Source organism: Pteropus alecto, unplaced genomic scaffold (genome assembly GCF_000325575.1).
Source record: "Pteropus alecto unplaced genomic scaffold, ASM32557v1 scaffold12, whole genome shotgun sequence".
In the NCBI taxonomy this organism is placed as follows: domain Eukaryota; kingdom Metazoa; phylum Chordata; class Mammalia; order Chiroptera; family Pteropodidae; genus Pteropus; species Pteropus alecto.
This window is the reverse complement of record NW_006432669.1, coordinates 4,654,206-4,667,859: the sequence shown is the minus strand read 5'-3', so window position 1 is coordinate 4,667,859 and position 13,654 is coordinate 4,654,206.

The window sequence follows — 13,654 nt, the reverse complement described above, 5'->3', positions numbered from 1 at the left end:
AATGAGTCCTTTCACTAATTCATTTTGTTTGTCTGTTTGGCCTATCCAGAAAGTTGTTTTAACTTGCGGAATAACTATGAATTATTGTAATTTTATTCTGGTGGCAACCTCGAATTCAATCCTAATGTTTAATATATTTAGCTAGTAATCTGAAAACTATTTTTCCCCCTTATGTCAATTTCCCAATGAACCGAAAGAGTTCATTTTCCCCTGTCAGGGACAACAGTACACATTCAGTACACAAAGTAAAATTGCACTGGACAGAGTTAAGGAAAAAACAAAAGGCAAGGAAGACTTTATTCAAGACTATTGTAATAGTAGTCTAGGCTATTTTAATAAGGGAGAGAGACCTCAACTACTGAAACAGAAGCTGAAGAGTTTTTAAATGCTGGGATGATCTAAGGGAACCGTATTGAAGGACTATAAGGAGGAAGTGACTGAATGTGGTTTTGCCATTTGTTTGTAAATTGGTGCTCATTACAGTTAGGCTCTTACCCTCCCATAAACACTGGAAGATAGGGCACCTATCTTCCTTGACAAAGGGACAGCTCCTTGATAAAGACATCCCAGAGCTGTAGAAGATTTACATCTCAAAGGTGCAGAGAAAGAATTTATAATTTTAAGTTTTCTAAAGTAAATGCTCTCAGAAAGGGAAGATTAGGGGCTGATAGCCAGGAAAAAACCTATCTAAAGTTTAGTTGAGCTGGAGTGTTAGGACATCTTGCAATCTTGATCACTTCAGGGCTATATTTTACTCTTCTGTTTTCTGATACAATCCAGAAAACAATATGTACAATCTCTAAGAACTTTCATAGTCTTAACATTTCACAGATCATCATGCTGATCCACTCCACTGAAATCATGTTGATCAGACCCAAGGAGCAGGAAAGAGCAAATACAAAAGATGCATTAGCAAAATACAAATGTCCCAAAGACCAGGAGGTAAACACTGAAAATTCATAAATCTAGCACCTTTCTATACTTTCCAGAGTCCTAAAATCTATAGAATGTTATGATAGCTCCTCGAATGAAAGACACATGGAAGACTATGCTAGACCCTAGAGGATTCTAGAGGATCCTTAATATGTCAAAAAAGTAAAACTGAAAAAAAAATGTACAAAAGTTCATGGAGATCTAAATCATCCTTCTAAAGTCATGACTTATAAAGAACTCACATCCTTTTGAAATGAAGTTTTAGTTCACCCTACTAGAAAAATAACTTTGGCCTTAAAATTCCTTTATCATGAAGGCTGAAGGCAAAGAAAACAAATTAGTTTGTAGAAGAATGACGATCAGTTACATACATAAAAACTTGAGTAGTACAGGAATATTTTTTTCCTTATTTATTTAGCATATTTTATTGTATTAATGATTTTTCTTTCTTCCTTTCTCTTAATGTTATATAAAAATTATTGATGCTAACTAACAATAATTTAGTCTTTAGTTTATAGAATATTTAGGTAAGGATGTGACTAAATAAGACCGACTAACATCACTTGAATATAATAGTGTCTGTTGGGACTTTTATTTTTGAAAGGAAAATGGCAAAATTTTTGTTTTTTAAAGATTAATAAGTAGAAATATAAAGTTGTAACAGTTTTCGACATGGAAGTTGAAATATGAGCAGAAAATACACTGAAATGGGGTGAACTGTTATTTACCTATTGTTTTCAATCTCACACATGACCTTCTTAACCTGCTCTTTGGTATTGGGGTTTGGACTCTATAAACTACATATCCAGACTCCCTGGTCAGAACATTAGGCATCAGGTTCTGCTACTGGGGGTCTCTAGAAGAATTTTGGAAGGAAAGAGAAGAGGAAAAGAAACAGTTCCTGCTTCCAATTTGTCAGAATCTCTTCAAAAGCAGATAATAACTTACAGCTTCAATATCTTTCAGCACTATCAGAACAAGCCACATGGCATGACCTCAGTGGTCCCAAAATTAGCAGAGTGACACTCCCTTTATTGTCTCGGCAGCAGCTGCCTGGCACCCAGATATCTGACCCCTCCTTCATGGTCCCAATCTCTGAAACTGTGGTCCCTCATTCACTGTCTTGCCTCCTGAGAGAGTGGCACCTCCTGAAGTCGTGGCAACTCCCCAGGCAGCTGGAGCTTTTGAAGAAGTGACTTCCTTTTCATGTTTAAATTGAGGTAACATCTCCTCCCTGCTGTTTTCCCAGATTTACAGACATAGCAGCTTCTAGTAGTTACTATTCTCTCATTCTTTTAGCTCTTCCAGCTCTCTAATACCTGCATAACCAATTTCCTAGATTACATCCCCACTTCTTGGAATACTTTGCAGTTCCTTTGTTCCTAAGCAGAAACTGACTAAAACAATAGCCAAAGGCTCTGGGTGTTTTTCATGGGATTGAGAATCAATGATTCACAAATAATCATTTATTTCACTATCTGATGTTTGCTTCCAGAAGTATGCCTACTTCAGTAGAGAACAACACTGTTAAGTCACTATTACCATTAATATAATTAAAAGTACATCCATGGTGTATCAATAGCATGTGCAAAACGACAATAAGAAGAATGTGAAGAAGAGACAAAGCATTTCTAAGAGCCCAGAAGTGATGGCTTCAAGAGCAGAAATAAGATAGGAGTCCTCCTAGAAAGGGAAACGAAAAAGTCTTAAAAATATGAAATAGAATGAGGGTGAAGACTGAGATATTTATTCTATTACAGAACAGAAGTTTGAAGTCAACATGCTCAGGGAAATATTTCCCTCTGTGTTCATCTTGACAGCGCTTTCCTAATTCTAGCATTATATATTCCCTTTGTATTTTATATTCTCCTTTTTTTCTTTTATTTATATATATATATATGCGCATGTGTGTGTGTGTGTGTGTGTGTGTGTGTATACATGTATATATGTATACATATATCCTTTTTAATATCAGGGTATAGTTAGTCAAAGCTTGGATTCTTAAGAAGTTTATAACCCAAGTATTTTCTGGATGTTGTTTAAAATATAGATGGACACAAAGATATATTTAACATACAAACAATGACTGACAGTACCCACCTGACACAAGGGGCCTATTTGACGGACATGTTTATCCAACAGTTACTATTCAGTTTTTTGGATAAACAATTATATATAGACTCTCATTTTTTTTTAACATAGGAAACAATTTTTCACTTGTAGACCATTAAATAAGATACTAAAATTGATATTTCATAATTAAAGCATTGTATAGTAGGATTTACTGAAGAATTGGAAATAGTATTTTACTAAGTTTGGCTGCAGACTTTCATCTAGAACATCTATAGTGAGACAGGTGAAAAACTTGTGATTTCAGTAAATACTTTAAACAAATAGTATATTCTCAGTGTTATCTTAAGCTAGTCATGGTTTTCTATATTCTTGCCTTTTCATTTTTGCTTTACTTTGGTTTTATTGTGCCTATTTAGTTTTCAGAGTGAGCAAACAAAGCCAGCAAGCTGATAATCAGAAATTACTGAAAGGAACTGTGGATCCCACAAATGAATGATTTGATTTTATGTAAATATTATATATAGACCCAACAGGTTTAGGATTTAGATTTAAACGACAATGAAAAGTAAACAGTGACTGTGGGAGTTCCATCTTCTACATAGGCGAAGAGATAATTATTTTGTCTTAGACCAATTCAAGACAGCTCCATGGATTGAGGGAGGCTAAGAAGCTATAATGACGACAGGAGAGCAGAACCATGCAGAGAACCATCAGAGTTCCAGAGTTTCAAGCTTTCTCTTACTTTGGTTTTTTGGAGACTTTGTTTGTTTTATCATTTAGAGCTAACCTACCTGTGTCCATTTATAGACTGTCTCTTTGGTAGGTCAGTCAGTCAACAGGTAATTATTGAAAGGGACTAGTGTGCTCTAGAGGAGCTGAGTATGTTGTGAGCAGGGTATTAAATGATAGAAAACTAAATCCCTTATCTAGAGGCTATAGTTCAGACCATCATTATATCTCACATAGCACAAGATGACATCTCAAAGAAGAATAAATTAGCTAAAGTATATTTGATCATTTGAAAAGTATCAAATGAATACATTAATAAGTAAAAAAAATTCAAGAAATATTCTTTTTAATTCATTAATCATTTTAACTATTAATATAAAGAGGCAAGAGAAAAGGTACAGATAATACATTCTGTGCAGAATTTACAGTGATATAGATTCATCCTAGACTCTATTCCAACAGTAGGGCTTCCCTGCCCCCTAGCACTGCCAATCAATTTGCCCTGAGCTCCCTCTCTCTCTGGCCAGATATTATTGTTGAAAAAGAAGATTTCACTGTATTATCCTTTCCTGCTTCCTTGACAGCAACAGGGAAGCCAAAAGAAATTAGCTATAGAGTAGGAACTAAAGCCTGGAGACATGACCCAGGCTTCCAGAGTCCTCAGAATGCAAGAGTCCCTGGTGGACTCAAGGGAGTAAGGCATTAGTAAGGGGGCAGGAAGGAGCCCAGTATATATACCTTGTCAAGTACATGGAAAGGATTATATGTCTCTTGATTTATGAAGTAGAGATATCTGCAAAGAGCTGGAAATTTATTCCTGCACTCAGTTGATTTGTTTAATTATAGGAAATCTAAAGTATCCCATTAGTTGAAGCTTTATTGTATTATTAAGGGAAGGTTTTTAGGGATAGAAATGTCTCTGAAATACGAGAACCCTTTCTTGATGCTGTAGGTGAACTTATCTCCCAGCCATCATCTTCCCAACTCAGCTTTAATGTCTGGAGTAGAGTTACTCCAGACACAACAGTCATTTAATCTCATTTCATTTTTCAATGTCAGGGCACATTAATATTTTATAAATAGAAACAAAGTCCATACGCTGAATTTTTGTCTTATAAAAAATTCACGGGTGTATTTTTTAAAGTGACATGATTCATTTTATCATTATAATTTTATATTCTGTTAAAGCATCTAACAGTGGAAATCTGAGGGTCTTCCCTCCATTATATCAGATTTTCCAAATAACATTTGGCATGTGGAAACCAACTCTCTTCTCAATTCATTAGACAACAGAAAAGGCCAAATGCAATGCTGTAAGGATATCTTAACTAGAAAAAAAACTAAGAAAAATGTATTTCTACAAATAAAAACAAATTTTAAGAGCTATAGCTTAAAAGTATTCAGAGTAAATGCATACTGTCACAATATTTTACTTACTTCTTTATAATAGTCCTAAAATTCTGATATTTAAATGGATTTGGTGTTTTCAAAGATTAATAATTTTTAAAGGGAACATGAAATAATAATTGCAAAGGACTTAACTCATGTGACCCCATTTCAATTTTTTTTCACTCCACATGGTAGACAACTAAGTGTATTTCAACTAAAAACAATAAACTCTCATGGAGGCAAATACATCTCTCATGTTTTTTATGCTATTGTTTCTTGTTTGGGTTTTTTTATTGAGGTATAATTAATGTATGACATTATATTAGTTTCAGGTGTACAACATGATTCAATATTTGTGTAGATGGCAAGATGATCACCACAGTAAATCGAGTTAACGTTCATCACCTTACATAGTTACAAAAATCTTGTTTCTTATGATGAAAACTTTAGATTTACTCTCTTAGTAACCTTCAAATATGTGACACAATATTATAAATTATAGTCACCATGCTATACACTACATCTCCATGATTTATTTTATAATTGTAAGTTTGTACCTTTTGACTTCCTTCACCCATTTTGCCCAACCCACAGGCCCCACCTCTGGCAACTACGAATCTGTTCTAAATATCTATTAGTTTCTTTGTGGGGGTGGGAAGTGAGTGTTTTTGCTTTAGATGACACATAAAAATGAGATCACATGGTATTTGTCTTTCTCTATATTTCACTTAGCACAATGCTTTTGAGGTCCATCCGTGTTGTCACAGTTAGTAACATTCTTTATCATGGCGATATAATAATTCACTGGACATATATACCACATCTTTATCTATTCATCTACTAATGAACTCAGGTTGTTTTGATATCTTGGCTACCGTAACCAATGCTGCAATGAACACAGTGGTGCGTATATCATTTCAAGTTAGTGGTTTTATTTTCTTTGGATAAATACCCGAAAGTAGAATCGCTGGATCATTCGATAATTCTATTTTTAATTTTTTAAGGAAACCCCATACTGTTTTCCATAGTGGCTGCACCATTTTACAATCCCACCAGCATTGCCCAAGCATTTCTTTTTCACCACATCCTCATCAACACTTGTTTCTTATTTTCTTTTTTTTTGGTTTTTTTTGGGGGGTTGGGGGTTTTTTTGTTTGTTTGTTTGTTTTTGGTAATAGCTATTCTAACAGGTGAGAGGTGATATATTACTGTAGTTTTGATTTACATTACCCTGGTGATTAGTGATGTTTATTAATTTATAGGTCACATGTCTGAGGTAGAGCCAATATAGATCAGTGACACACAGTCCAGACTAGATACAGCATAATTTTATTTCACTGGACATTGATAACTCCGGGGGTTTTCTCCTACTCGCCACTGGCAATTTTCTATTAATCAGATACCTTCATAACTGAATTCTATCCAAAGGTACACTATATGTATAAAACTATCAGCACTACTACCCCCCAACGAACGTAACGCCTCTCTCCCTCACTGCTTTTAAACATCTAGCACTGCATCTTCTCATGTTAGTGAGAGAAAATATCTCAGTGGTTTTCTAACACAGGCATTTCCAAGTTGTTTCTCTAAGCCTAGATGTCTATGGCGGAACCCAAGCATCCACTGAAAAGAATGAGAACAGTGTTTCTTGAAACTGGATTCGCTATTCTTTCTCCTTCTTTATTTTGAAATAACATATTGTTTAAGAGGATATTTAAAAGATTCTACTATTTTTACAAGTTTAAACATCTTTTATTCTCTGCCTGAATACATCTTGTTGAGATTTCCCTTTTCTTTTCTGGTATCCTATCTGAAGGAAAAAAAAACAACAACAACGTATATGCTGCATCTGGCAAATAAGGGAACAAAAGCAGATTAGCACATGTATGTGTGAATCATTTCATTGCCTAATAGTTATGTCTTTTCCTGGACAAAGTATAAGTTTCAGGAGGGCTGGAAGCTCTTCTCGTACTGTTATTCTTTGGAGCATTAATACAGTGAAGAGAGGACAGTTATGCTCAGTAAAAACTAGTTGGATTTTTTCCTTTTATTCTCCATCAACACTGAAAGCACCTTAAATTCAGAAAAATGTTTATTTTTGGATAAGTATGCTCAAATACCTGTGACCATGAGTAATATCTACTAGCGGAGCAATTTAAAGCACCCTTTCAATAGGATTCTGAGAGTGATCTGTGTTTTATGCATAGTGAGTGAAAATCAATGCTCTGTCTATACCTATCACAGCATGTCACATCTCTGATTGAATCTTTTTAACCTGCTTATCAGACATACAGCACAGAGATAAATTTATCTTTATACACTTTATATGTGTCACCAAAAATAGCCTCAGTATCACTATAACCTAATGACTTAAGAATGTCTGATAAGTGATTAGGCTGTGATTGACAGTAAAAGCACACACTCTGCTCTTTATTATCTAAAGCACACTATTTCTAGTGAGAATCTAGTTCCCCAGAAGTTCCTCCTAAAATAATGTCCATGATATTCTAACACCAGACAAGTAAAAAGTCTTCAGCTTTTAGTCCTACTTTTACTGACATTTTCCTATAAAGCATCCATAAAGATCCTTTTAATCATAGTCATGGAGGTTTTTTTCAAGGATCTAACCTAAGTAATTTTGTCATTCTTGCCAAATTAAAAGTATCTAGAATCTGTAAGTACCTCAAGATCAGTTTTAAGAAGAAAACAGTTTTATGGTCCTACCATGAGCTTATAGGAGGTAAATGGTATGCTCTACAGTTAAATTACTCAGATAAGAATCAAATAATAAAGAAGCTTTCGTAAGTCAATTCAATTAACTATGTGAGTGGAGACAGTCAAGGAAAATCATTTTGTCAAGGCAAATATAAATCACAAAATTCTGCTGACCATTTAGGAACATTGCATTCATTCTAATAACTTGTCTAAGTCTATGATGATGTTGATGTTCTTTGTCACATTATGTTAACCCTGGAGGTTTGTCTATCACTTTATTTTTAAGCAGATTATAATAGTATTGATACCTGAACTTATGTATATAATATGCTGCCCTGAATATTTGAAGGTGAAGTTATTGGCTCATCATTGCTAGTGTATATATGTGATGGCCGTTGTTCCATGAATGTAAATTGATTTGGGATGATCCATACATGCTTTTTCATCTGGTTCTCCTTATAACCAAAGTCATACAGCTTCAAAACAAGTGGCCAATGTACATGTGGCAACCTCTGGTTACAGAAAAAAAAAAGCAAACTAATTTATAAAAGACAAAACTTATTATTTAGCCTCATTAAGGTGATGTTTTAACCAATCTAGCAAACCATTTTGTCTCAGGGATGGAAACGCATACATAATAAGAATGAAAAACAATTCTTTTTACAGCCAACTCTAAAATCTGATCACCTAGGAAAAAAATTTAAGTCACTGGCAAAATACAGAAGACCCATCTTAAACTGATGACTTTTTACTTCTTGCTTTATCTTCAACTATTTCCTCACTCATTAACAAACATACATAGAGGGTGTTAATGCTAAGCCAATAGATACAGTGGGGACAAAATTAAGCAGGTAATAATTTCTGCCCTGGGGGAGATTTCAATTTAGTAGGAGGAAAAAATAGACAATAAATAAATAGCAGCAAAAAAAATTGCACTGCAAGGTAATAAAGTGCTTTCTGTTCAAATTGGGGAAAAGTATAGATTCTCAAAGAAGAAACTGAGCCTTGATAGATGCCTACAAATTAGCCAGGTATGGAAGGTCGAAAATGCCAGGCATTAAGCTGTCTGTTTAGATCTTCAGCCTCCCCTAATCCTTCAAGCTCAAATTGTGCTCCCCATGTATGCTTCCTGGACATTTTTAGATTCTCATGATAGCACTACAATTGTAACTTCCTCTTTATTTACTCCCACCTATCATTCTATGTTGTAGTGTCTCTTTATTTGCTTTCAAATCCCTGTAGTCTGTAACCTACGTAAAAGGAAAGACTGCATTTGTCATTTTAATAGATGTGACAATCCCCAGTATCTTGAATTATCATGGCAAAAAACGAAAGCTAGGTAAATCATTGTTGAATTAAAGTTAATGGAAGAAACAGTTTGTGCAAAAGCACTAATGTGTGAAACAACATGACAAGAAGTTGGTATCTCTTGAGGAATATCGGGTATGGGATAGAAATGGTTCTAATTCTCATCCTTCATTAGAGTTGTGACTGTTTTGTAGCATAGAGCAATAGGTTCTATTACCACTCTGAAGCTAAACTGCTTAGATTGTATTCTAACTCCATTTACAAATACTTTTTATTGGGAAAGATATTTAATCTCTCTATGCCTCGTTTCCTTCATCTGTAAAGTACTTGCATTGCGATTTTGTGATGTTAAAGTGAATTAATCTATATACACTTAGAATAGTAATGTAGTAAGCACTCAATAAATGTTAGCTATGATTTCTAGGCAAAGAAATTTGCCATTCTTCCTGAAAACTATGAAGAAACTGAAGAATCTTAAGTAGCAGTGAGATATGATCACCTTCACTCTTTATCAGTCAGGATTCACTGCAGGAAATGGAAACCATTACTTACCATCCTAGCTGATAGTTAGCTGTCTGAAAAACTGCCTTCAGGTTGTGTTTCTCAAAGGCATGGACACTTCTTATTTATCTTTGATTCTACATCTTCCATATATTCTGGCACATAGTAGTTCCTCAATAACATTTGATTATTGAATAAACATCTTTGGGTTGAAAAAGAGCCTTTTATCCAAACTTTTTTATTCTACTGAGTTCTTTCTAAAACCAGTCCTCTGAGAATGTGTTAGATTCATTGCTATATCCTCTTATGCCAAATAGTAAATGCCATGCAAAAAGCAATTGAGAGTGGTAGAAAATATAATTCAGACACAAATCCATGCAGAGTTGGAAGAGATTAGTAATATAGTTTAATGCAGTGCCACGGTTTGTGAGCCATGTCCCTTTGCCAGCAAATTCAGAACACGGAAGTAGGAATCATACGTAGACATCTAAAACCATTGTAGCGATCAGCCTCCACTCCAGCAAGTCATGATCCGAATTTTTGCTCTTTGAGTTCCAGGTGTACAATTATCAACTTGTTCATTTATTCAGGACACACACCTGCCAACAGCTCTCTCCATAATAATCCAAATTGCTTTCTTTCAATGATTCTGGTAGTCTAAAATCAATGATATATTGTTGCATATCCTAAATCTCCCAGAACGACAAACAAATCACAGAGTAGCAATAGATAGCTATCTCATTCCCAATCAAACACAGCACTCTAAACATGGCAAGTGTGAATTTGCCACCTTGTGGCCAAATCTTGGCAGCCGTCTATGGCTTTGTATACCATCGGGTCTAGAGATTCTTGCTATAGTATATACTTACAAATGAGACCATTTCAGAACAGCCACTTAGTCCTTCAACTATTAAATCCTTATTATATTGCTTACAGTCAGACCTCAACTGTACTTTAGAGAAATTTATGTTACAGAAAGATGTTTCTCTATATAAAAATCTGTCTCAAGGACCTGTCTCTGGTACCTGTGCATAAAGACCAGAAGAAGAATGTGCAGTGAGTAGGAAGCAATTAGAAGAACAGGTTTAGGGTAGGAGGAAGTTAAAACAATCATGGTAGAAATCAATATTCTCAAATCCCTACTGGAGGAAATTGTATTTCCAAGTTCAGAGCAGAGAATTTAAAAAAAAAAAATGTTTTATTAAGCCAAGTGCCATGTAGTTTTGTCATCCATGGAGGAAATCTATGCTCAGATTTTCTTCAAGAGAACCTGCTGCAAGGAGTGAAGTTGACTGACAAGCTCCAACTGCTACACCTTTAGACCCATTGCAGCATTTACATCGGGCCATGCTTCCTTGTGGCTGCTCCCAGCTCATGACCGAGCACAATGGGGGCTAAAACATGACATGACATTGGTGCCCAGTGCAGGATGAAAATCTAGCTCAAGAACTTTCTCAGAACTGAGCTTCAATATAAGTCTCTTTCTACACAACCCTTCCCTCTATCCTTTTTCAGGCGTCAGACCTATATTTCAGTCTAAAAGTTCTGCTTGCCTGCTCTTGTTACCTCCTATCTTTCATAGGCATTTTATCCAATAAACTTCTTGCATATCTAATCTCATTTTAGGTGGCTGCTTCTTGGAAGAATTGAATTGCCAGTGTTGTGATGTTATTAAAAGCAGAGAATGAGGCCTCAAATGGCATGCAGTTTACTGCAAGGTTAACTTGGTCATGTTTTAGCATTACATCTAATGCTGTGAGTCTCTCTTCTATTGTATTCCTTGAAGATTTGAATTATCAAAGCATTCAGCAAGAAAGATGCTCAGTTCTCCTCTCCTTCATTCTTTACAATAAGAATTTGTTCAACATTTGTTTTCAAGTTCCTCTCTCATATAATTTTCATTAATTAATCCCAAGAGATTTTTCGAACCAAAAACAAGAACTGGTCAATAAATATATAGGTACATTCAGGAATGTCAGATATATAAAGGAAATCAGGGATGTCCAGGCATTATTAAAGACCATGCTATAGACAGAGAAGGTTGCTCACATTCCCACAGGCCATTGTCAGAAAGACACTACACGCTGATGGTCAGAATAGATCACAGATTTGGTGACTGCCTTAGTGCCACTAGCCCTGAAAATATTTTATAGACCTTTAGCACTAAACAATGTGGGTCTAACAACAATATCAAAAATCATTTTTTTAGGAAATATCATTCTTTTCTCAGTGTGGGCATTCAGATTATTGATTTACAGCACATTAATTTAGAATGAGAGCACATATTTTTCTTTTTCATTTTGTCCCTATGATTACCACCCTTTGTTCCCTCCAGATATGTTCAGGTTCTACACATGTATTATCACCTTGATATTAATAGATAAGAGCAAAATTTCTTAACCACCTGAAATCATGGTTATGATGCATACATTTGTAGAAACTCTCAGCTTTCTTTCTTGTATGTTTATATTTCATCTTAGCCTTTTAGCTTCTGATGTTTCTTTTTTTTTTTTTTTTTTTTTTACTTCTTAAACTGAAAATGCTGTAGATTCTATTCTTTGAAATTTTGAAATCTTATCACTATGTATTGGCTATTCGTAAATGCTTTCAATCCTGTCGGTCACCTCAAAAACAATTTAAAATGGCATAAACCTTAGTATGTAGGATAAAATAATATTTAAATATGTCTTTTGAGTGTAAAAGATATAAGTATATAAAGCTTACCTGGCATTTCCAGACCACTCAAACTTGTCCCTCTTCTGAACTCCAGTCACTTTTGGATCTAGGCATATGATTTTTTGAATCTTTAACTACAAAACATTGTTTACATCTTATCTCCCTACTAAATTGTAAATCTTTTTGAGAAGGTGTTATTCACGTAGTACTATAAGTCCTCCTTTCGATAAAGCAAGAGTGAGTCATGTGTAACTTTAGCATACCCAGGCAGGAATAAGCCTTGTTAAGTCTTCACCTGAATTCTCATCTCTCCCAATATAGACTGACCAAAGTGGCCTGATTTGGGAGCTGGTCATGGACTTTCTGACAGGAGCTGGATTCCTTAGGATCAAAATGAGGGCAGAGGAAGCCTGAAAAGATGTCCCAGTTGCAAAAAAAAAAAAAAATTGACTCTAAATATGCTCTAATGTACGGTGTGTTACCTGCAGTTAATAATATTGTATCATATCCTTAAAAGTTGCTAAGAGAGTAAATCTTAAATAGTCTCACAACAAAAAAGAAATGGTAATTATGTGAGGTGGTTATGAGTATGTCAACTAACTTTATTCTGGGAACCATTTCACAGTATATAAATGTATCAAATCATCATTTTGTATATCTTAAACTTATATGATGTTATATGTCAATTATATCTCAATAAAGCTGGAAAAAATAATCTAAGTCATTTTCAAATACCACAAACTTTGCTTTCTAAATCTTACTCTCATTGTGTAGATCTCACTGGCCTGTCACTGTGTGGTTCTGCGTGTGCTATTTAGAGAAGCAGCAACTTTTCTAGATTTCTCTGTGTAAAATTCTTTCCCTTAAAAATTCCAATTACCATTGTTCTGGTAATTCCTTTTAAATATATCATATTTATTGTCAAATCAAAGTTTCCCAAGAGCTTAACTTATACTCATTAAGTTGAGATGTACATAACTGGCCATGTTTATGTCCAGGATTGATCAAATAATCACCCATAGCAGTTGATTTTCAAACTAGAGTCAGTATAGTCAAAGGCATCTAACAGTTCATTATGGGATTATAACATTTTACTTTCCATTTTAATATTAACTAAGAAATTAACAAAATATATTCTAGATATGTACTGACCAATACGGCAGCCACTAGTCATGATTATCTAAATTTAAATGTAAATTTATTTAAGTTAAATAAAATTAACATTCAGTTTCCCAGTTGCATTAGTCACATTTCAGACACTCATTAGCCATCTGGGGCTAGTAGCTACCACATTAGACAGTGCAGATATTGGGTATTTCCATGCTGCAGA